The sequence below is a fragment of the Leptinotarsa decemlineata genome, unplaced genomic scaffold (genome assembly GCF_025532065.1).
Source record: "Leptinotarsa decemlineata unplaced genomic scaffold, Ldec_3_MD MMD2_P_RNA_scaffold_6, whole genome shotgun sequence".
NCBI classification, from domain to species: Eukaryota; Metazoa; Arthropoda; class Insecta; order Coleoptera; family Chrysomelidae; genus Leptinotarsa; species Leptinotarsa decemlineata.
Window position 1 is genome coordinate 17,015,258 of NW_027412533.1, and position 25,463 is coordinate 17,040,720.

At 36.1% G+C, this 25,463-nt stretch overlaps 1 long non-coding RNA gene across 1 annotated transcript in view; it reads right to left on the reverse strand.

The window, feature by feature from the left end:
* Positions 1 to 2,255: 2,255 nt before the first annotated feature.
* Positions 2,256 to 25,463, reverse strand: part of LOC141480181 (uncharacterized) — a 37,044-nt gene continuing 13,836 nt past the window's right edge. The window contains exon 3 of the long non-coding RNA XR_012464219.1: positions 2,256 to 2,811. This is a non-coding gene — a long non-coding RNA (uncharacterized lncRNA). The remainder of the gene's footprint in view (positions 2,812 to 25,463) is intronic.

Here is a 25,463-nt window from a genome sequence, read left to right on the forward strand (position 1 = left end):
GATAGTCGACATGGTCAAGGGACACATTGGGTAGCAGAAAAAGTGACACTTCAGTGGAATATTTTTATAGTTTCGGTGATTTACCCCCTCAAAAAAAATTGATTCACTATTTTTATAGGGTTCAAATCCTATCAATATTATCACATATAACTATGAGCATAAACAACAATTCAACACAGTATGGTGTGGTCATTTGTGTTCGGAATTTCTACAGAGCAAGACATGGAGATAACACCAGCGCAGGACAGGGTAAGTATCAAGGGGATGAGTCATTCATTGATGGCATATTCCAGAGTACGCACTTTACGAGAAATGAATAAAAGACAACTCGCTGATATGTCGAAAGAGGTGTTGATGGGTGTGCATCACATGAAATTACATCTGTATGTGAATACGTTACCACAAAATCTACAAATGATATTGATGTCTTAAAGTATCAGTACTGCGAAGACCATCAAAATCATTCCAGCGGCAATAGCAATAATTCCGATGTGAATGATAGGCCACCTACAATTTTCTGTTGTTCATTGTAAAGTGAATGATGTGAATGTAGTCACACATAATGCGATGGATCATCTGAACAGACCACCTAAAAACGACAATTACTCCACAATTTCTGCTGTCAGCAATGAAAAGACATGAATCAGTGAAAATTCGTCAGTCATGTCACGCACGTTTCATTGTCGAGACACTCTAGCGAGTTGAGCGCCAACTTCTACTCACCCATCGAATTGGATAGTGACGCTAATTATGGTCTGGGCTTGCACGGTTTCTATTCCTAAAACTACATATTCAATGTGGATGTGAAAAATAAGGTAATCGCCTATTCTAAAGAAGCTAACTCACCTCCTATCATTATGAAAATTCAATCTGGAGCATATGAAATTGATGAAATCAATAAGGTGATTCAAAAATTCATCAAATCCAAAGAAATCCAATTGGAAAATGGAGCTGAGGAGAATATCGATGAAGTATTTCTCATACACGCAAACAACAACACTCTGAAATGTGAAATGAGGTCGAAATATTACATCCATTTCAAACATGAAAACACTATTGCCGAACTTTTAGGGTTCGAAGACGTTGTGTTTGTCATCGATGGAACTCATGAATCAACATTGCCGGTAAATATCAATAAGGTGAGAATTATTCGTGTGGATTGTAATGTCACAGCTGGAGCATATTCAAATGGTGATGAAATCCATAGCATCTTTGAATTTGATATTGATGTACAAACTCACCAAGGAACCGCAAAATATTATTTATATGCCAATCCAGCCTGGTGGTCGTAAGTACCTCGACAATATCACTTTACGCATATTGGATGATAATGGTAATCTAATCAATTTCAATGGTGAAAAAATAATAGTTAAATTTGAATTGATTAGGCTTTACCGATCATCATTTCTCATATCTTGATTCACAACATCGACGACCGTCATAAGTGTATCACAAAAATGAGTGGTGGTAGCATCGATAAGTATGGTCGCAGAAGTAAGGCAGTTTCAAATACTGTTTTGCGAGGACAACCTGGAGTTGGTTTTGAATTGACTTCCGATGGAAATTTCGATATGAAAATGAACGTTTGAAAAATATAGCCGAGCCTGAAGTGAGTACGGATTGTGTTAATCGGGAATATGTTGGTTTTTACATCTCAAAGATCAGAGGAGAATTAGATTCTGATATTGATAAAATCAATATGAGATTGGATGGAGTAGAAAAATATTCCGCATCAGTCAGGAGAAATGGCATTACGTTTGGGCTGGAATTACTTGAAATTGTAATAAAGTGTGAACATATGGAAAAGGATAACACATCGATGCGATATGAAAAAACAACCCTCAATAAGCATTCAAACAATTGAGCAAAAACGATGGTGAGCGATGATCATCTGTGAAAAAATCAGTATAAAGCAGGAGTTGAAATTTTAACTCAGTATTTTTCTTTCCCTAACGCTGAGCAGATGATAATGATTGATAAAGCTATTGATTTCACCATAATTGTTTCTAAAAAATGGGGTTGTGCTTCAATAGCCAGCGATTACAGCAGCGGCAGCAGTTGAATCAGCGTAATGATCATAGACTGCTATTTATCATCGACTGCTCCCACCAACCAGATGCTATGAAATCATCTACTGTCGACATCAAAATAGAATTCGAAACACGCAAGGTGAAGTTTCCATCAAACACCAAATTATACGCACTCATCCTACACGATTCTGTTTTGTCCTATAATGCCCTTCATGGCTCTGTTCAGACTGGATTGTAATAAGATTGACATGTAATTCACCATGGAGTATTCGATATTGATAAATAATAAAATACTCAATAATTATCTTCTGCCTTTCTTCACCAAACAATTAGATATAGACAAACATAGATTGAAAACATGATTTCATTTATAACGTACATAATAAATTTCAAATATTCACAACACAATTATTTAAAGATTATTCCGGTTGTGGGTTGAGATTCTGTGATTCCAATTGATATTTCTCTATTATATTCTGTGGTAGGTAGACGGATATGCTGTGAAGGAAATGCTTCAAGTCTGCTTCAATCATTAGCTCACAGAACTCTTCCAAATTTCTGTTTCCATACGAATATCTATGGCACAGTGCCACATCTAGCTCATATTTCTTGCTGAATTCCAAAAGTTTTCGTATCTCTTCAGCACTTGAATCATAGTTTGATGAGTGAAGAGCATCAAAACTCAAGTCGGCTAATTCCCAGCCAACCTCCTTATTGCAGAATCCAAATTGACTGCTTCCGGCCACTCTTCAGCTGAATATTGCATCCACATGTTCGTACTCTGAAAATACACAAAATGCATTCATTAGTTTGGAAAAAAAGCACTCACTTGAAATCTGATCATGTTTGAAGCGCGGGAGCTAATCCATATTTTACATTGATATACCATATTTCTACTATTTATGAAGATATTGAAGTTATATTCAATCTAAAATATCAAATTTGACTAGTGAGCGGGTTTTGGCACCAGGATAATCCAAAGAACTTTGACCCCTATATGTAAAAATGAATTTGGCCTTGGATGAGTTCACTTCGTGAATCATTTCTTCGTAAAATGTTCTGTGACACGTTTTGGAAGCCATGATTTGAAAGAAGTATTATTTTTCTCGTCCAACAAAACTACTTGAATGGATTTACCATATCGCGTGGATAGCTTCGACATCTTCTCAATTTTATAACCTTTATCGATAGTCAAAGATATTAAAGGCTTCTGCTCCATAGCCACAGTTTGTTGAATTATTGCAGAATTGATCATTTCAATATTAAATTTCAAATGATCCATTTCGAATATAGTGGAATTATGGTATAGAAATATACTCCTGATGTAATACTCTCTGTCACTTTGCAATATTACTTTTACTCATCTATTCGAGTACGTTGGGTTATTTAAACTGAATGTGAAATGGTGATCCTCCCATTTATAGGGAGAAGAAGGGGGTATTTTTTGGGAAAGAAAGTTTTTGGCTTTCTACTACTCCATCTGATACAAAAAATGGATGAGAGAATCTTCCAAAGAAAGGAAGGATTAATCAATTTGAAAATAAGTAACTCTATACATGGATGTGTAGATCATGCAAAGAAGTAACTTTCAGACACAAACTGAAAGAAAGTCCTCCTGAAACAGCTACTTTCATATAAACATTGAATTACACGAAAGAAAAAATTCTTTCGAAACAAATACTTCTATATGAACACTGAATTATACAGAAGACACTTTTCTCTATTCAGCTTGTATATCGAACATTCGTGGAGGAATAAGAATCAGATATCATTCACATGAGTTTTACTTTGAATGAATGGTAATAAATTGTACTCACATGGAACACTGTCACCCTAACTGGTATATACGTGTTTCGCCTTAAGACACTTGCCCTAAGGCTCTTCAGTACCAAATTGGATAACATTATAGAAAATACACACACTTCATTCATGAATTACGATTTTGAATGTCACGGAATAAGCTTGATCTGCTTATGTCATCGATGACATCGTAATGACATTCATTCACCTATTTGATTTAATTCCAGCCATGAGGAATCTTATTTGATTTGAAAGGGTTATATTTTTAGGAGTGATTAATTTTTTGGGAAAGAAAGTTTTTGGCTTTCTACTACTCCATCTGATACAAAAAATGGATGAGAGAATCTTCCAAAGAAAGTTACTTCTTTGCATGATCTACACATCCATGTATAGAGTTACTTATTTTCAAATTGATTAATCCTTCCTTTCTTTGGAAGATTCTCTCATCCATTTTTTGTATCAGATGGAGTAGTAGAAAGCCAAAAACTTTCTTTCCCAAAAAATTAATCACTCCTTAAAATATAACCCTTTCAAATCAAATAAGATTCCTCGTGGCTGGGATTGAATCAAATAGGTGAATGAATGTGATTACGATGTCATCGATGACATAAGCAGATCAAGCTTATTCCGTGACATTCAAAATCGTAATTCATGAATGAAGTGTGTGTATTTTCTATAATGTTATCCAATTTGGTACTGAAGAGCCTTAGGGCAAGTGTCTTAAGGCGAAACACGTGTATACCAGTTAGGGTGACAGTGTTCCATGTGAGTACAATTTATTACCATTCATTCAAAGTAGAACTCATGTGAATGATATCTGATTCTTATTCCTCCACGAATGTTCGATATACAAGCTGAATAGAGAAAAGTGTCTTCTGTATAATTCAGTGTTCATATAGAAGTATTTGTTTCGAAAGAATTTTTTCTTTCGTGTAATTCAATGTTTATATGAAAGTAGCTGTTTCAGGAGGACTTTCTTTCAGTTTGTGTCTGAAAGTTACTTCTTTGCATGATCTACACATCCATGTATAGAGTTACTTATTTTCAAATTGATTAATCCTTCCTTTCTTTGGAAGATTCTCTCATCCATTTTTTGTATCAGATGGAGTAGTAGAAAGCCAAAAACTTTCTTTCCCAAAAAATCAATCACTCCTAAAAATATAACCCTTTCAAATCAAGAAGGGGGTACTTCTTCACCACAAGCTGGGTGTTCGAAAGCACTACTCCAAAATAATATTGTCTCTATCGCGTGACGTAGTTGGAGGTCATTCAAGGTCAGACACAAAATACTGCCTCAAAGTCACCTTGCCTGCATTGTGTAACGTTGATCAAGGTCGTTCAAGGTGAAACTCAAAACAATCTTTCGAAGTCACCTTGGTTACGTTAGATCGTGTAGGTGCAAAACTGGCTCATTGGAAGTCAAAGTCACCTTGTTAATATAGGAAAAGAATGAAGGTCATTCAAGGTTAAACCCAAAACAGCACCTCAAAGTCACCTTGTCTGCGTTGCCGTATGACGTAGGTCAAAGTCGTTCAAGATCAAACTCATAACACCTCCTCAAAGTCACCCTCGCTACTTCTTGTAACGTAGAGGTCATTTCAAGGTTGAAAGTGGTGGAAGAGGTTCTGAAATCGACTTGAACTAACTACTCATGTAATCTGCGCCGATTATGCATACTCAACCAACCTGTTTCATGAGTTTATGCAATATCGTGACTGTCCTCCCCAATCCTTATATTACTAATCACTTGAGTTGTGAGTCTTTTGAATTCGATGAGCATCAGGCTCTCGATGGTATGAAATATCGCCTGTCGGCAATAATTGTCACAAGTTCTCATTTGTATTCACAGGAGAGCAAATAAAAAAAACAAGTTCTGTAAATTGATATTTCAAATATAGGGCACAACCCAGCACAAATGTGCTGGGTTGAATTTTTTGGTGCATCGTCTTTTGACTTTCCCTCTAACACATGATAGGTTCACAAAAGAAAAACGTACAATACAGGAAATAGCAACACTAACGGTTTCTCGAGGGATTTTGTAGATGACATAATAAGGAAGAAGAAATAAGGTTATGAATCTCGACTTTCAGAAAGGACAAAAACCAAGATAAATACATCTCAGTTCCATACCACCAATATACGAAGAACTTAGGAAAGATTTTCAAGGAACTAGGTATGAAGGTGGTTTTTAAAACAAGTCATACACTACAGAGCCTTTTGGGAAGTCCAAAAGTCAAAGTCGAGAATTCAGAAAAGTCTGGAACTTACGAAATTGAATGTAAGAACTGCGATGCAAAATATTATGGACAGACAAAAGATCTATCAAAGTGAGATATAAGAAACACAGCACACTTAAAATATGGAAGACCTGAAAAATCAGTAGTCGCCCATCATATTTTGCAACAAAATCACTACATAGACTTCAGTTTATTAAGATTAGTTAGACAAGGTAACAAAAACGATGACGATGAATACCAAATAGTATACTATATAGCTTGTTGAAATAATATTATTGGGTTTACTGATTACAACATAAGGACACATTGTAAAAATATATTTAGATACGCAATACCGTGAAATTATTTTTTTATATAGGTGAAAATTGTTTCATATATAGCTATAATATTTAAACATTACATAAGGACATATTGTAAAATAATAGATAGGGCTAATTGTAAAATTAATTTAGGGTGGTGTACCTGTATGTGTGGTATTTCTGTATGATTCACCTGTATGATATATCTGTATAGCATAAGTAGCTTTAGTTTCGCGAAGTTTCCAGTTTTATCTTCCTCTTGAAGATGATCGAAACACGTGTCGAGGTTTTAAATATAACAATTTGGTGTTGGGGAAAAACTCTTCCGGTTCCGGAAGGTTCCAATCAGTTCATCATAAGATTCCATTCATGTTGGCGCATAAATAAATAAAAACTGAAAATATCGACTAGTAGATGTATACAGCCGAATTCGGGCTTCCCCCCACCACTATGACGTATTAATTGCTTTTTTTGGTGTTCAGTAACATCAAGTTGAAGTGTCTGGTGCATGGACCATTCAGAATTTTTCGAGATTTTGTGTGTCACGTAATGACGTAATTACATTTGGTTGGAGCGTGTGTTAGAATGCATGGTATAGGGTTTTTCATGTGTGTGTCTGTATACAAACATACGTCTGCATATTTCAAAGATTCTCCAAGTAATGAATGTTCCATCGCTGTGAGTCCACCAAGCGGTGTGACGTCACAGCAGGCAAGGTAAAGGATTTATCATGTGCATGTCTGTATACAAACATACGTCTGCATACTTCAAAGATCCTCCAAGTAATGAATGTTGCATCGGTGTGAGCCCACCAAGTTAGTGGTGTGACAGCTGCAACCGTTCAGCGGTAGGAGAGCGAGATGTGCACTCCACGGCGTATGGCTGAGTAATGCGTATTCATCGATGTGTCCCTGCCTCTCTCGATGCAGCGATGGCTGTGACGTAATCGCTCTACCCTCGCTGTCGATGTTGACACGCATGCGGTGACGACTATGAGTAGAGGGGATACAAGAGTTCTATTACGTATTCCCTAGGGGACTTACTTACGGTAGTGAGTGGGAAAGAGACGTGTGCGACGTGATCGACACATAGAAGGATGGAATGAGCATCGAGTAGATTCATTTGATAGATAAGAGCGCGGTGGAATTACAAAAATAACGCTATAATATTAATAATGAACAAAAAATCGGATTAAAGAAAAATAAACATGGCCAGTGGCGTTAAATAAAAAAAAACATGTCTGCCAACGTAATAGAAAAAAAAAATATGGCTGTCATACAGGGTGTCTCATCGTTTAGAAAAAAGCAAATACATCAGCGTGGAAAATAATGATATAATAATAATGAACGAAAAATCGGATTGATGAAAAAACATGGCCACAGGCGTTAAAGAAAAAAACATGGCTGTCATACAGGATGTCTCATCCTTTGAGAAAAAACATGTACGGGATGTCTCAAATACGTCAGCGTGAAAAATAATAGTATATTAATAATAATGAATGTAAAATCGTTTTAAAGAAAAAAATGGCCACGGGCGTTAAAGAAAACACCATGGTTGTCAACGTAATGAAGAAAAACATGGCTGCCATACAGGGTGTCTCATAGTTTAGGAAAAAAACATGTACAGGGTGTACGTCGGCGTGAAAAATAATGGAATAGTAATAATAATGAATGAAAAATCGGATTGAAGAAAAAAACATGACGTCAATATGTACAGGGTGTCTCAAAATACGTCATTTAAAAAAGTTCAACGAGGCTCTATGGTTTTGGTGTGTGATTCTTCAATATGTACAGGGTGTCTCATTTAGGAAAAAAAAACATGTCAGGTGGGGGGGCCTAACGTTTTAGCGTGCGATCCCAATGGTGAACGTTTGAAAATGGAGGCAATGTGGGTATTCAGCAATGACATTTCAAAATACGTCAGATGCGTTTTTTTTTCGTGCGAGTTGGGAAATGGGGGAGTGGGGGTAAAGAAAATACGTGGGAGGGTACTATTATTTTTTTCGAAATAATGTTAATGTCGTTAAACAGTTGAAATATTTAGTGACGAAATGATATCTGAAGAATACAGACGGAAAGTTGAAGAGTTTTGTAAACGTGTTCAAGAATTGAAGAAAGCCATTCAATTTTTCGAAGAAAAAAAGCTTGTTTTGAATCGGTTGGATAATTCGAATATTCAAGACAGAGTGTTCGATCGAAAAGTGCCTCAAACGAGGTATCCGCTGCGAAGAATTTAACCTCACAGCGTAGATTATGTCGCCGCCAATGCTGAGAATGAATTTTGTACTTTTGAGTGCAATAAAAATAATGTTTTGTATGTGAACGTACCAAAGGGCGTTAAATTCATGGCAATTTGTGTGAAGCCCACTAATTTCGATCATGGATGCAATAGAACACAATCGGAATTGATAAGTTCAACGTTTGTCAATGGCGACCAATTGGCAGCTTTTGCAAGCAAAGTCTCGAAAAATATCTCCTTCAAATACAAAATGAGGCTGATATTCCACGATCTTCGAGAAATTGATACAAAAACTGTCGAATTCATTCCAGAATACGCAAGGCTAGCCGAAAAGAAGTCACAAATGGAATTTGACCTTTACAGAATTCTCATTATAGTATCTACGATATTAGCATGTATTTTGATTAGAGTTTTCCAAGAAATGATTATGAAATTGAATGAAATGTATATAATTTGGTTCAAATAATAAATATTTGAATATTCACAAATATTCGTTTCATTTCACATTCCGAGTCAAGGATGAAATATAATATATGGGAGTATGGGGCAGATGTTTGCTACGGTTAGTGGGCCATCTGCATGAAAACGGTCGCTTCATCAGTTGTAACTGTGACTCTGTTGCGTTTGTGTGTGCATTATCTTCAATAAACAGAGTACGAAATTTGTCTTGAAAACAATGTATGATCATGTATTTTATTTGGGAAACTCAGTGAAATGATTTTAATTCAAGAGCCTTCAAAACTTTTGGCCAAAATTGCGTGTGTGTAATCGAAAAATTTCATTTTTCATTGCGAAACCAAAATATTTCATTTTCCATAAAATGTCTTCAAAATTTTTGTTCAAAATTGTGTGTACTACGGTGTCGGTGTAATCGAAAAATTTCATTTTTCATTTCAAAACCGAAAGATTTCGTTTTCCAAGTTGTTTGTACTTGTGATTACTTGTGATTATTTCAAATACAAAATATCTCGTTTTCCGTGAAATGTTTTAAAATTTTTACTTAAAATTGCATGTGTTTGTGCAAATAAAAAATTTCATTTTTTTTCAATTCTAAATGCGAAATATCTCGTTTTCCGTAAAAAGCTTTCAAAATTTTTGTTCAAAAGTGTGTGGTACAGTGTTGATTCAATCGAAAAATTTTATTTTTCATTACAAAACCGAAATATTTCGTTTTCCAAGGTGTTTGTACGTACTTATAATTATTTCAAAAAGTATTCAAAACTTTTGGCGAAAATTGCGTGTGTTTTTGCAAACGGAAAATTTCATATTTTCCCAATTCGACATATCTCGTTTTCCGTAGATTGTTTTGAAAATTTTTGCTCAAAATTGTGTGTGTACTCAAAAAAATTCATTTTTCATTGCAAATCCAAAATATTTCATTTTCCGTGAAATGTCTTCAAAATTTTTGTTTACAATTGTGTACTACAGTGTTGGTGTAATCGAAAAATATCATTTTTCATTTCAAAACGAAAAGATTTCGTTTTCCAAGGTGCTTGTACTTACTTGTGATTATTTCAAAAAGTATTCAAACATTTTTTTTTTCAGATTATGTGTTTTGAAATTTGAAATACAAAATACCTCGTTTTCCGAAAAATGTTTTAAAATTTTTACTTAAAATTGCATGTGTTTGTGCAAATAAAAAATTTCATTTTCTTTCAATTCTAAAAATACGAAATATCTCGTTTTCCGTAAAAAGCTTTCAAAATTTTTGCTCAAAATTGCGTGTATCTGTGTAAACAGAAAATTTCGTTTTTCATTTCAAAACCGAAATATTTCGTTTTCCGTAAATAAAATTTTTGCTCAAAATTGTGCGTGCAATCAAAAAATTTCAATTGTTTCAATTTTCAGTTGTAGATGGATCTCAACAAAATTAACGGAATTTCTCTTGTAGATACAGAGAATAAGAAACCTGTAGAGAAATTACAAAATCTTTCGCTAGGAGAGCCGCAGAAAATTTTCTCAGCCCGAATCGTGCAGACGAAATTTGGAAAGACAGTACTGCTCGAGTTGGAGAAGCATATAACGTTTCTACCGCAGAGAGTTGCAAAGACCTACGAGGGATTCATAAATCATTTCGAACAAGAAAAGTACGCCATCGTGTTCAGAGGACTGATTAATACTGGAAAAGCCAATCCTTCAACATCTTTCAAAATTGTAGAAAATCGAGGTCAGTATTGTTGTTTTTCATTTGTTTTTCTTTGAAAGTGGTAAGATGGGTGATTTGAAATTAATTTTTCTTCTTCGTTTTACAGATAGTTATATACCCTCCGCCCCTCAGTACAACAGAAACATTTTTCGTCAAGCTTTCCTTTGAGAATAATCTCCGTTCATCGCTTCACCACATTTGACCAAGGTTCGAGTTTCCTACAGTCCTTCTACAGAGTAGTACTTCAAGCTTCCTTCTGCAGTGTTCAGCAAGCATTCATTTGTATATTCGTCGCAGGAAAAAATTTTTTTTTGTAGGTAGAAAATGGTGTTTTCAAAAACTTTGTCGCAAATTGATAAATTGTTTGAAGCAATTGAACAAAATCATTCAATTTCCCTTGCACGAACGTCGTTGAATTCGATTGGTAGGCATATTAGAAAATGTGAGTTGGCAATGAATAAAATTAAAATTTTCAGTGGGAGAAAAAAAGAAAATTATTAGTAAAATTGGCGAATTGAAACGCATTAGATGTATAACAAATGTTATGAGAAACGATAAGTATATTGGATAAGGTTTGAAACGAAGCAGTAGAGTTAAATGGGAAAATGTAAATGCAATTTTCCGAGTTAGAGTGAGGACGGGTGTAATTATAAATTTAGCGCACAAAGAAGTGCGAAAATTTTTGAGTGACGCATATTTCCTTTCCAAATGTAAAATTTCCAAAATTTTGAAGGAGATGCAATGCCTCAAAGTGAACATGACATACTTGGGGGATTTCATCAAAACATCGAATGACGGGGAAATTATTGATAGAAAATATTTCAATACTCGTAATGAAATCATTGATTTGGGGACAGATTTGTCTGCTTGGTACAATGAACATGTTGTGAAAGTTATTTTGAATAAACTCGACGAATTTCAGGAAAGAGACTCTGGTTGGGCATTGAGTAAAATTCTTTTGCTTGAGGTAGCAATCAATAAATATGAAATAGGCAACGGCGCTCAAAGAAATTGCAAACAAGCATGCATGTGTGAATCTTAATAATCAAGATGATGCGTGTTTTTTCAGAGCAATCGTAAGTGGTTTGTACCCTCCCAAAGGAAACATTACACGTGCATCTTCATATCCAAATTATGATTACGTTTTAAATATAAAGGGTTTGGAAATTCCTATGCCAATTCGCTGAATCACAAAATTTGAAAAACAAAACGATATTTCTGTGAATGTATATAGTTTAGAAATGAATTTTGTCAAAGAAAAGACATTTTACGAAGTAGTACCTGCACGATTAACCAAAAATGAATTGAATAAACATGTGAATTTACTATTGATTCAAAATGTATATTTTCCTAAATTTAATAAGTATGACGCTTTACCTCAAGATACAGATGACTGAGAAATCAAATACCACTATTGCTATATTAAAAATATGTCTAGGTTATTCTCAAAACAAATGAGTAAATATAACGGACAAAAGTTTTTCTGTGATCGATGTATCAATTCTTTTTCAAGTCAGCAGAAATTGGATGAACATATTGTTTTGTGTGAGAGTGTAAACGAGTGTAAAATTTCATTTCCAAAATTTGATCATGTTGAATTCCGAAATTATGTATATAAACAAAAATGTCCTTTCGTTTCATACGCTGATTTTGAATCAGTCTTCAAAAATTGCCCTTGCAATTTTTGAAGACTGATTTCGGACAGTAGTAGAAAATTTCAAAAACATAAAGCGTTCAGTGTAGACTACTACTTGAAATGTTCTTATGATGACAGTTCGTCCAAATTTAATAGCCATCGAGGTGACGATTGCATACAATGGTTTACCGATGAAATGGCTAGCATTGCAAAATTCGTTGAGTCAAAAATTAGGAATATCGAACTGATGATATGTCCTCCTAATATTGTCACTGCCAAGGTATGTCATATATGTGAGAAACCTATTGCCAAAAAAGACATCATCGTCAGAGATCATTGTCACTTTCCAGGTTTGTCTAGGGGATTCAGTCATCAAGCTTGCAATTTATCGTTTAAGAAGCTCTTTATTGTACCCATTACATTCCACAATTTGAGTGGATATGATAGTCATTTCATCATAAGAGATGTAGCAAAAAAAGGAAGTGTGAGCATACTTCCCATCAACAAAGGAAAATATATTTCTTTCACCCAATACGATGATGAAACTAACACTAAATTCAGATTTATAGATTCTTATCGTTTTATGGGAGCCAGTCTCGATGAATTAGTTTCCACACTGGATGTTAAGAATTTGAAAATATTGAAGAAGGAATTTGCAGAATTGGACGATGAGAAGTTTGAGCTTCTCACTAAGAAAGGCGTATTTCCATACGATTATGTGGATGGTGTGGAAAAACTTCTCGACACTGAGTTACCATCAAAAAAACATTTTTATAATAAATCAAACGATTGTGACATTGATGATGCAAAGTATGCTCATGCTCAACGCGTTTGGCATCTATTCGATATCAAAACTTTGGGGGAATACAGCGATTTATACATGAAAACTTTCGCGAAATTGACTTGAAAACATATTGTCTGGACCCTGGTATTATGTCGAGGTACACGTGGGATTGTATTTTGAAATATACAGGTTGTAATTTGCAAATTTTAAAAGACGTCGATATGGTTATGTTAGTGGAAAAGGATATAAGGGGTGGAATTTCGGTTTGTTGTAATAGATATTCGGAAGCCAATAACAAGTATATGCCAACATATGATCCAACGAAACCATCCAAATACATAATGTAATTCGATGTAAATAACTTGTATGGGTGGGCAATGTCACAATTTTTGCCATATGGAGGCTTCGAATGGGTCGATACGAATATTGATGTATCTCAAATTCCCGATGACAATCCAGAAGGATATATTTTACAAGTCAATTTGGAATACCCTGAGGGACGATTTACACAAAGATTTTCCATTTTGCCCCGGGCACCGCGCTCCACCAAATTCCAAATTGACAAAATTGATGCCAACTCTCTATAATAAAACAGAGTATACGTTACACTATAGACATTTGAAACAGGCCCTCGAGCATGGATTGAAATTAACTAAAATTCATAAAGTTCTGAAATTCAAACAATCTGCATGGCTGCGTCCCTATATTGACTTGAATACTCGATTGAGGGCTGCAGCCAATACGTCTTTCGAAAAAAATCAATTCAAATTAGTCAACAACGCGATCTTTGGGAAAACTATGGAAAATATCCGGTTGCACCGAATAGTGAAATAAGTGTCCTCTCAAGAGGGTAGATTTGGCGCCAAAAATCTCATTTCCAGCCCTCGATTTCATAATCGTACAATTTTCGATTCGAACTTGATGGCTATCGAATTGAAAAAGGCCGAACTTATATTTAATAAACCGATGTATGTGGGCATGGCAATTTTGGATTTGTCAAAAACGTATGTTTCAATTCCATTACGAATTCATGTTACCTATTATGAGCATGGAAAAATGCGAGTTACTGTATACAGATACAGACAGTTTCATTTATGAGCTATCGTGTGACGATGGGTATGAAGATATTATCAAAAAACACATTTCAAAATTTGACACTTCTGATTATTCGAGAGATAACGAGTACAACATCCCCCTTGCAAATAAAAAAGTACCCGGACTCATGAAAGATGAAGCAAACGGCAAAATCATCACGCATTCCGCAGGACTGCGTTCAAAAATGTACACCTACAAAGTGCAGGATGGTAAAGTTGTTAAAAAGGCAAAGGGAGTGGAATATGGCGTCATTAAAAATAAATTGAGCTTTGAAGATTACGTAGATTGCTTGAAGAATTTCAAGCAGAAGAATATCACACAATGCACAATAAGATCATTTGCTCATAACGTTTTCAGTATACAGCAGACAAAAATAGCCCTTAGTCCGTATGACGACAAACGTCATCTTATCCCCAAATCATCCGATACATTACCTTGGGGGCATTATAGTTTGAAATAAGGTTATCATTTTTTTTGTTCTAGTTTGAATATGCTCGATAGACGTGTTATTCTGAAAATTTCCAACAGCGGTAGAAGTCCACCAACTTTGCAGGAATTGGCTGCAAACAAAATTTTTGGGACTGTTGGAGACATTTATAGATTTCGTGCTGATGAAAAACTAGGAATTGAAATTTGGTATTGTAAAAATATGACAAGTACTTGTTATTTCGATATACCAAAGAATTTTAAAAAATACTCAATGTAAATTGTATTAGAGAATTGAAGAAACAAATGAGGAAAAATTACCATTTTACCGATTCTAATTGGTCAAATTTTTTGAAATGAAAATTTGTAGCTCACACAAGGTACACATATTTTTTTTTTGAGTATTTCAGTTTTTGCATAATATTTATTATTGCACCCGCACAACTTTGCATTTCCGCCATTACCTCTACAATTGACAGAAAAAAAGTTATTTAAATGTCAAATATTAGGAGGAAATTTCTCAAGCTTCATCAATATGCGATAATCTACAACCAGAAAACACCATTTTTTACTGTATTCCAACAATCCATTATATGTAGTTTTTCATTGAATCATTTTTATAATTCAAATATATGTAGTTTTTTATTGTATCATTTTCATAATTCAAATATGTATAGTTTTTCAATGTTGTATTTTGAGGAGGGTATTTTGAATGAAGAATAAAAAAAAACAAAATAATTTTTTGTGTTTTATTAAAATATTTTCGTACAATATAAAGAATTTTCTTGGAAAATGTAATTATGTTCACAATTGAGGTGAACCATCAGGGCAGGTTTGTTGAACGAAAATAAGGTAAATATCATTTTCATTTATCACATAAATCATACACTAGTTTTTGTTTATAATAAAATGAATATTCACGTAAAGCATTAGCCAACATACTATCTAAAGATGAGGCTTGACAAAAACCTTCGATAATTTCTTCCGAAGTCAAATTGGTTTCATTTTCACGTAACCATGATGAATAATTTTGAAAACACCTCGATAATAGTCACAAAAGTTTATGGCATCTCCAGCATAGCGATATGATCAGACAGCACTCCCATATGGATGTTCAGGACATCGTTTACATCTTGTTGAAATAGCTCCATGTTCGTGGTTTCTTTGGAAATGGAAACTTGTTTGGTATTACTTTCGATGTACTGTGTGACGTAAATGTAATCCCCGCAACGTGTTGTGATTGGATCAAATTCGTCTACGTAGGCATCGATTTGTGAATCAAAGAAATTTTCCTTCGCTTGTTGCAGGATATCAATTAGGGTCGCCCATTCATAAGTTGTTAAATTGATGGAAAGAACGGATAATTGTTGCTTCAATATGATGAATGGACTAAAGTCTCTAGATGGACTTAGACCGCATCGAATTTCATAAGATGACACGGGGAATGTCATCAATAGTAATTGGTGTTCGTTTCGAGCAGCTATTTCGTACTGCCCCAACGCTAAATCGATTTCACTTAGAGTTTCATTGTAATTTCCACAATCACTGTCACACATTACTTCAACTTCACTACCATAACCACTGTCGAGAGACATTTTGTTCAAACTGAATATCCATCGCTGTTTGCATGCACTCTTATAGCTTCAGATCACATGATCAATTTGAAATATTTTGTGTTTGCGTTGAACACTCAAATATTTCTTCACAAAAGGCCCCCCTTTCAATACAATGTGAGTGTGCTTGTTTTCCATAAGATTCTATACAGAATCAACGTTTTCGATCCAACTGTTATGTTTCTTATCCAAGCCCAACCATTTGACGTAAAGTTTTTTACCTTTCCTCTTTAGAACTTTTTCCACGAGATATGTATCAGGATTTGAGTTTTTTGTAATTCTTCCCCATAGAAAGCACCCCTAATAGGTACACCCTGCATATCTTCTAGCATAAAGGTGGCGGGATTTGTAATATTGATTTTCATAATTTTGAATAATTCCGTAGTCCAATTGGGCGTGTAACCCTTATCGAAAACGTGTTTTGCCTTACTGATGCGCACAACATCGCCGACATTGAATTTTCTCGGTCCAGCTATTTTCAGATGGGTGTATATCGATTTGAGAATTTGTTTTTCGTTGGTTTTGTTGATTTTCGAGGGTTGAGTGTCGCGTATCATTGTAGGATTTTGTGATTTCAGGCAAGACATTCAACCACTTGTAGGTGCCATTCAAACTGAAATATTTGAAAAGTCTTTCTTTCAACGTCCTAATGGTACGTTTAGCCATAGAAGCCTTTGTGATGCTGTACGTATTGTGATGATTTATTTAATGTTTTTTCATCAAAGTTTGAAACTTATTATTATAAAATTCTGTCCCCTGTTCGGTTTATAGATTTTTTGGAAAACGTTTCGTATGTTCCAAAATATCCGAAAACGTTTTGGTAATTTCTTCGCCCGTTTTCGCTTTCAGCGGTCGAGTCCACACGAATTTCAAAAAACAATCGATGACGACTAGAATGAGTTTGAAATTTCGATTTTGGTGAGCGAACGATCTCATCTCAGCCAAATCCATCTGCCATAAATCATCCAGTCCCTTGATAATGGTACGGCGTCGAGGAAAATTTTTTCTAATTGGTTTATGCAGTTCACGGACAAGTTGAATCTTGTCTTTGGAGGTCATAACTGTGCATAATGTTGGGAAACAATTCAATTTATTACATTGGAGTTAGGTTTCGTCGATTTTTTTTTCTTTCTTTCTTTTTGTTGATGGCCAGCTCCAAAGTTTTGACATTCAGACCTTATGTAGATATTTGCCATTCGACGTTTGATCTGAATTCTTTCAATTCTCTATCCATTTTCTTGGTTTAAATGTCAGTTTTCTGCATAGATTGCAAAATTTTGGCATTCTTTTCGTGAACCAAACTGGTGAGTTCTTTCAATCCCTTTGATAAATCATTGGCGATACGTTCGATATCGATTTCATATTGACGATTGAATTTTTCATGTAACTTTTGGAATTGTTCCGTAGCATGTTGAGTCGTTTGCAAAATTTTGGCGTTAACTGCTCGAATTTTTTTATCGAATTCAATATTCAACTTATTAACTTCATTCTTGATGTCTTGATTTGGAAAATGACATCAACATGATGTGTTGATGTCATTTTCTAAATGTTGCATATCACTGCGCATTATTTTCGTGAGCTCAATCATTTTCCAATCACAGTTGGTCATTTTTCTTTTTATGAAAGAAGTGAGGTTTTTCTCAACTTCATCCGCGTACTCTTTGTTGACTCCATCTGATGCGTTCGTAGGTCTTTTCACATTACACAATTTCAAATTATTGAAATCAATGTCACCGTCAGGTGTATGTAGCAAGCCACTGACTACTGTTGGTGTTGTAGGATGCTTTCGTTTCCTATTTGAGCTACGCCCAAACTTGTCGATAGTCATAATGAAAATGCGACACACACAGATATGACTGTAGTAAAATGTGTTTTTGAATGTGGTTTTCGCAACTCAAATGACCGCATTGAAATTTTGCGAAATATTCCATGCGATAATCGCGGCATAAATGAACGTTTTATCGCGCTAAATTTTTGACATTTTTTCGAAGCGATTCTCATGTCATTTCTGCATCATTTTCTGTGACGAATTACAATGCAATTTATATGGGTTTTTAGAAGAAATGAGACTTAAAAAAATGCATTTTTTTCGATGCGATTCAAATGACAAAACTGTCTCATTCAACGCATCGAAATTTTGCAAAATTTTCAATGCGTTTTTCGAGACAAAGATGAATGTTTTATGGCATTATATTTTTAATAAAAAAATACATCTCATATTGAATTGTTTATTATTGAATAATGTTGGCTTCTTTGAGTTCATTGAATATAGCTGTGATTTTGTTGTCGTGAGAAGAAGAATTTTCAGCTTCTTTCGAAGCTATAAGCAGCTTCAATCTATCGCATAACTCGTTCGGATCATCCTAATACACATACTCGAAGGGCTTCTCATTATATATCCAACGATGCGTGTCGAGTGCAATATTCGAACCAACTTCTTCATTGCTCCCTAGATTATCGTAACCCTTACCAAGTGTTTGAGTACGGAACATGGGTCTAATTACATCGGACCATTTCCATTTTTGAGTTCCCTTCATGGATCCTCTGGCATTCAGGTGAGCTTGCGTTATCTCTGAAAGACGTTTATAAGAGGCTCGATCCTCTTTATTATAGTCTTCAGGTTCATCGAGAAAAATCAAATTATATAGTCCTGGAGTTCCTTCAGAAGAGAGTCCTTCAATTGTGATATTTCCACGTTTATCAAAGTCAATATACTTTCTACCGAGGATCCATTTTGAAGAAGACTCGTCATAAACTGGCCCATATATTTTATCAATCGAATCGTCTTTAGCCCAATGTTGCATAACATATTTGTGCGATATGAGCGGATATTGCTCCAGGTACTCCATCATACTCTGAAATATTTTCCATTGATGGTGGTGGTGAAGGTGACCTCATCATAATCCTTTCCCGTTTCAGCAACATCTTTAAGTGGCAAGAATTGTGTTTCTTCAAATGCTCGAGATTGATCGAACGGCTCCTTCTTCATTTCCTCTTTCTCTTCCTTCTTACTGACACCACACGTTGTCTCAAATGGTTTACTACCGATTTCTTAGAGATTTCAGCTATATCTTTCAGTGGTTTCGATATAGGTTGAAAAAACTTTTGAAACGACTCATCCTCTTCAGACTTTCCCAATTTCAGAGCTAGATACTTTTTTCTTATACTTTTTGAAATTTCGTTAATTTTGTTCTTGCGTACAACATCGTCTTCTTTACTGAGCGGTTTCATATTGACAAATAACGTTTCCATCTCTATTCACAGACACTTATGTATTTGTCGAAGCCTTTTCGATATCGCCCCTTATTCAAATCACATTCCTTGACAATGATAAAAGTTCCATACTTGTCGCGCCAACATTCGGCACACATTCTCTTGAATTCATCGAAAGACATGTCTGGAGATACATGTTCATCGAATACATGTTTCGTATTCATTTCGTCTTGCTTAAACAATACAAGCACGTTGCAATTGTCGCGTATCAATTGTTTGGGTATCTTGGAATACGTCTGACACAGATAGATGTCCTTATGTCCTTATGTCCTTATGTCGGCACATGGAATAATATTCGCGAATTTTATGCTGACCATCGCAGGCAACATCATCGGATATGAATATGGAATTTCGTTTAGCCGCCTCTGGACTGAGAATTTTTTCGTTGTCTCGAAATGTAAAATAACCGACTCCTTTGGTTTTTTCCAATATCTCTCGAAGCAACTGATACTTGGGTTGATACAATGACTTCGAGTACACGTAGACATTTTCAAATTTGGCTCCATTCGGATGAAATAATATCGATAATGCTGTGTTGGTTTTTCCACACCCTGACGGACCACATAAGATGGCGCGAAACGAATTTGGCAACAACTTGCCATGTTTATTTCGATACTTGACACCATCATCCAAATAGTCCAAATTGTCTATGGGTAATGTATTGTCTTGCGGAACGATTTCCATGTTCTGATCGATGATCGGTAGATTCACTTCAATATGTAGCGTGCCCATTGACGTCATCCATCATTCCAAATGTTGACTTATCACGAAGAAGGTATCGTCAATACGCTAATCAATAAGCTACCATTTGAATTACACTTACCTGGCTATCAGTATTGCGGTCCTGGTACGAAACTACAAGAACGTCTTGCACGAGACGATCCTTGTATTAATCCACTTGTAAACAACACGACAAGATACGCAAGATACGTCTCTTGAAGCTAGACATCGAGCTGATAAAGCTCTCGAAGAAAAGGCGTGGCCACGAGGGAAATCTAAAGACGCAAGACGCAAAGACGCAAAGTCCAAACGGAAATTAGGAATGGGTGTGAAATAATTTTGACGCAGCATTTTGCAAAATATAATCAAAAACTGGAAGCCTTTCGACGAATGACGTGAAGAAATCTGCGGCATCGGCTCTAAAGGCAGCAAAAATGGCTGTCCATAAAGCTGGAGGATGTAAAAAAATACGTATACCGCGAGTTATTCCATTCGAAGCAAAATCTGGAGGGATCCTACCACTAATACCCATATTTGCAGGCATTTCAGCTTTGGGTTCGTTGGTAGGCGGAGCGAGCGCCATCGCAAAAACAGTGATAGATGCAAAAAATGCCAAAAAGAAACTCGAAGAAGATCAACGCCACAATAAAGCTATGGAACATTTGGGTTCCGGTTTGTACTCGCGCAAAACACCTTGGGGATTTGGTCTGTTTCTAAAAAATCAACATCAACGCAAAGGACGAGGCCTCTACCCCATAGAGCATTATATGATTCGGAAATTCAAAAATGTACCCATCAATTGAAAATACCACATTTTCGTGGAGTCTTTATGCGTGATGCGTTGCCAACTTGTGGTCCTTGGCCGCGAGAATGTGCTGTATTGAACTTGGATTCTCGATTGAATAAAGGCACTCATTGGGTAGCTTACATTAAAAACGGCAATACTGTACAATATTTTGATAGTTTCGGTAATCTCAAGCCTCCGATGGAATTGGTGCGATATTTTAGAAGGGGTATAACGATTACATATAACAATGATCGGTATCAAAATTTTGACCAGAGTAATTGCGGACATCTGTGCCTTCACTTTCTACTTCATAATGTCTGCAAAAATGGTTGGAGGAATACGGGATTTAACCGATGCTGAATTGAAAACTCTAATCGATTAACTATTTGATTGAGAATGCTGAACCTTGGGAATTATCGGATGTTTGGCATAGATTACCAAAGGACTACCAACATCGATTCGCTTTGCAGATTTGCTTACCATGTTTCATCCATTATCGACATGAGGTGGTGTCAACTGCGTTATCGCTACAAAATGCAATGTAATGTGGTCCTGTTAGCTCACAAAGAGAATGTTATTATTGTAGGAATAAATGATACAAAATATTGTTGTTGTTGTTGTTTTCGTTCGTTCTTCGATACTTTCCATCGATTTCATTCCACCCATTCGATTGGATTCCGATTCAGAATACAGTTCGGCTTCGCTCAGTTTCCATTCGTACAACAGTATACCGAACATTGAACATTATTACGAAAACGATGACAAACAAAAAAATATCGATATGCCTTCTGGATCTCACGAAATTGGTGACACTGAAGCTTTAATAAGCAAATATATTGTGCCTAAAACGTACAAGGAAAATTCCCAGGAATTTTTCTATCTGAAACCGAACAATAATACGCTGAAAAGCGGAATATTTTGTTTGAAACACTCGATTGATTTCCGACCTGCAAATAGCTTGGCTCACATACTGGTCTTTTCATCTGCTCTTCTCAAACCCAACTTGCATTACGCATCCGATCTACCTGTGGATATCATTAAAGTACGTACCATACACAAAGATAGCAACATTACGTTTGGAGCCTTCTACAACGACACACCATCTCATACGATATACGAATTTGCCGTCGATGTTGATTCTGGTTACGCAATTGACGAAACACCCAATCATCTTATTATTCTACTCATTTCTCATACGAACGATCTTAACAACATTACATTGCGAGTTCTCGACCAAAATTCTAGGCTCGTTGATTTCAGAAACGAAGAAATAATAGTTCGTTTGGAATTGAAGCGAAAATATGGTGTTAACTTTCTATAAGAATAACTCATCACCCAGTCCCACGTCAGTCTTCACCAAGACTTTCAAACAACGTCAACAACTGTCAACGGTGAATAAATTATTTTTAGAATCTCTTGGCTACCATGTTGTCCAATCAAGTGTTCAACATTTTCCGAAAACCACAAAACGATGAATCCATACAAAAGGTAGAATGGCGGACCTACTACCCGAATGTCAAATCTTTTCGCAACAATGATGTTATTGAAATCAACATTAACCAATCCGATGCCTATGATGCTTTGTACGATAGCCTGCTATTCATCAGCGGAAAAGTTGAGAAAATTAAAGGAGATGGTCGGGTAACCTTCGTACCTTCGTAAACAATGCTGGTGGTTTCATGTTTCAATCTGCTACCTATGAGCAAAATGGTAAAGAATTGAAAGCAGTTCGTGAAGTTGGAATTGTTAGTACTGTCAGAGGTTGTCTCACCTACACCGATGAAGATATCAAACACTTGGCTATCTCAGGATGGAAATACCCCAACAGCTTCGGCATCATTCAAACTACATCTTTAACGTTCAACATACTTATACCTATCAAACATTAGTAGGTATGCTAAGTTCGTTCTGCCTCATTCACTTCCGGTGTAGTCGGATGGCGAGTCGGATGGCGATGGTCAGATGGATGGAGGGTCGGTGGTGGTAGGAGGAGCAAGACCAACCCCAGCGAGGTTTATTAGGGTGCGGCGGTGCAAAGAGCAACCCTTGCGTGTGTGTGTGGAGGGTTGTTGGTCTTTGTTGGTGGTGTGGGGTGTGGAAAAGAATGACAAGTGACAGAGGCGGCGTGACAGGTGTTTGGTTGGGGTGCAGGATTTCGGTATGGTTCCTTGATTTGGAGATGAGTCCTTGATTCGGACCTAGATTTGGGTCCTCAATTTAGGCCCTCGATTTGGACCTCGATTTGGGCCCTCGATTTGGACCTCGATTTGGGTCCTCGATTTGGGCCCTCGACTTGGACCTCGATTTGGGCCCTCAACTTGGACCTCGATTTGGGGCCTCGACTTGGACCTCGATTTAGGCCCTCGACTTGGACCTCGAATTGTGTCTTGACTTGGACCTCGATTTGGGCCCTCGACTTCGACCTCGATTTGACACACACAGACACACAAATTTTCATTTTATTCAAATGAAATATATCAAACAGTTTCTTCGCATATTCACAATTGTTATCATGTATTATTGATAAAACCGTAGTAAACAGGAAATGTGATACAGAAAATGCGATAAGAGACACTGAAATACATCATTTAACGACATAAGAGTATAATATATTTTCGATGGTTTGGTCAGTCATATGAGTGTGAGAGAGATGGAGCTTCGAACTGATCTATTTCAAAGATAGTAGTAGCGTAAACAGTTCGGTGTTGTCGGTTGTAAAGCTAAAGCATTGTGACATATGAGACGTTGCCGGTTTTCTAATAAGGAACGTATGAATTTCAGCGTTTAAGAAAAAAAATATGGCGGCGGATATTAAAGAAAAAAACATGGGAGTCCAGCATTAAAGAAACCATCGTGATTTACGTGGTATGCAGCGTTTAAGAAAAAACCATGGCGGCGGAAATTGAATGGAATATACAACGTTAAAGAAAAAACATGGCTGCCAACATGCAAGTAAAAAACATCCAAGTTGACGAAGAGAAAACAGATGGTGCGCGCGCAACACGAAAGGTTGGGAGGGTCTAATATTTTTTCGTGAGATCCGACATGCCAGACATTATTTGTCTTTGATAAATGTGTCAAATATATGAAATAATAAAGTTTCAGATCTGTACGAATCATCGAAAAATAAATACTTCCGGTATATAAGAATTGAGATAGAAGCAAAGTAATGGTGAATTTGGAATGGCCATATCATGTAGAGTCCAAATCTACAATAAAATGGACACTTCCGGTATTCACTTCCGGTCGTTCGATTTCGATAATTTCGGCATCAATGGATTCGTCTCGATGTAAAGAAACATAATTAGACATTTGCAGAAGTGTTGAAAGCATAGAGAGCTAACTTTGTTATTATTGAAGATCGCAGGGGGTTGCGGGTACTTCAACGTCACAATTTTCATTTGAGAACATGAAAATGAGAAACATAGGTTTGTAACATGCATTTTATTCATTTTGGTAATACATTATAAAGCCATTTGTATAGAATATCTGCGTTTTGGAGACTGCAATTATATTCAGTTCGATTGTGAATGTGGTGCATACAGGGTGAGACACCTTCGTTGTTGCCGAATGTGGAAACCATACTCTTCTAAATTCACAGCGTGTGTAGGTATATTCAACTCGTGAAATTTCGCAATTAGATAGTCACGTTTTTGATGTCCTCGCACATAAACGATATCGACTTCTCGTAGATTTTCCATGAGGATGGCATCTAATTGATTATATTCCACATAGCCGGAGGAATACCTCAATCCATGAACGTTTCGCTCCAGGTTACAGACGGTACGACGATCTTCTTTACTCAAACAGGAAAATGGTTTGTTTGGCAGCAATAAAAGTTACACTGATTTCCAATCCTAATGGATATCTCCTTAGGATGGAATTGTTGCTCGACGGTGAAACCTTGAATATCTACAACAGCTATTCTCATGTTGACTCTGTGATTGATACTGAAGCAAAATCACATCTTCAGTTCCATTTCTTGATAATTTCGCTGAGTGGGAGTTGCTCGATGACAGTGTCGTGCACAATGATGCAATAGACTCGTGTATTTTGTGGAAATCCCTCAGATGCTTCGATTTCAAGTTTTACATCGATAGTGGAACTTTTGATGCTCTCATCCCGTCTGGAACAATCGATGATGAAGAGAGTTTTTTGTATAAAGTCGGCGGTATTGATGAGAGGATTATGTTGATTAGTCAATTTGTAGCTAAGACTGAATTATGCGTAGTTGAAATAGGCTTGCAAAAAATTCATTTTCCCAAAATTCAGATGCATATTTTCTTTGGGGTAATTTTCACCGTTCAAAGTCAACGTTATATTGGTAATATTTATATGGTTGAATTGCGTTGGATCATTGTTGACTTTGGTGTAATCAC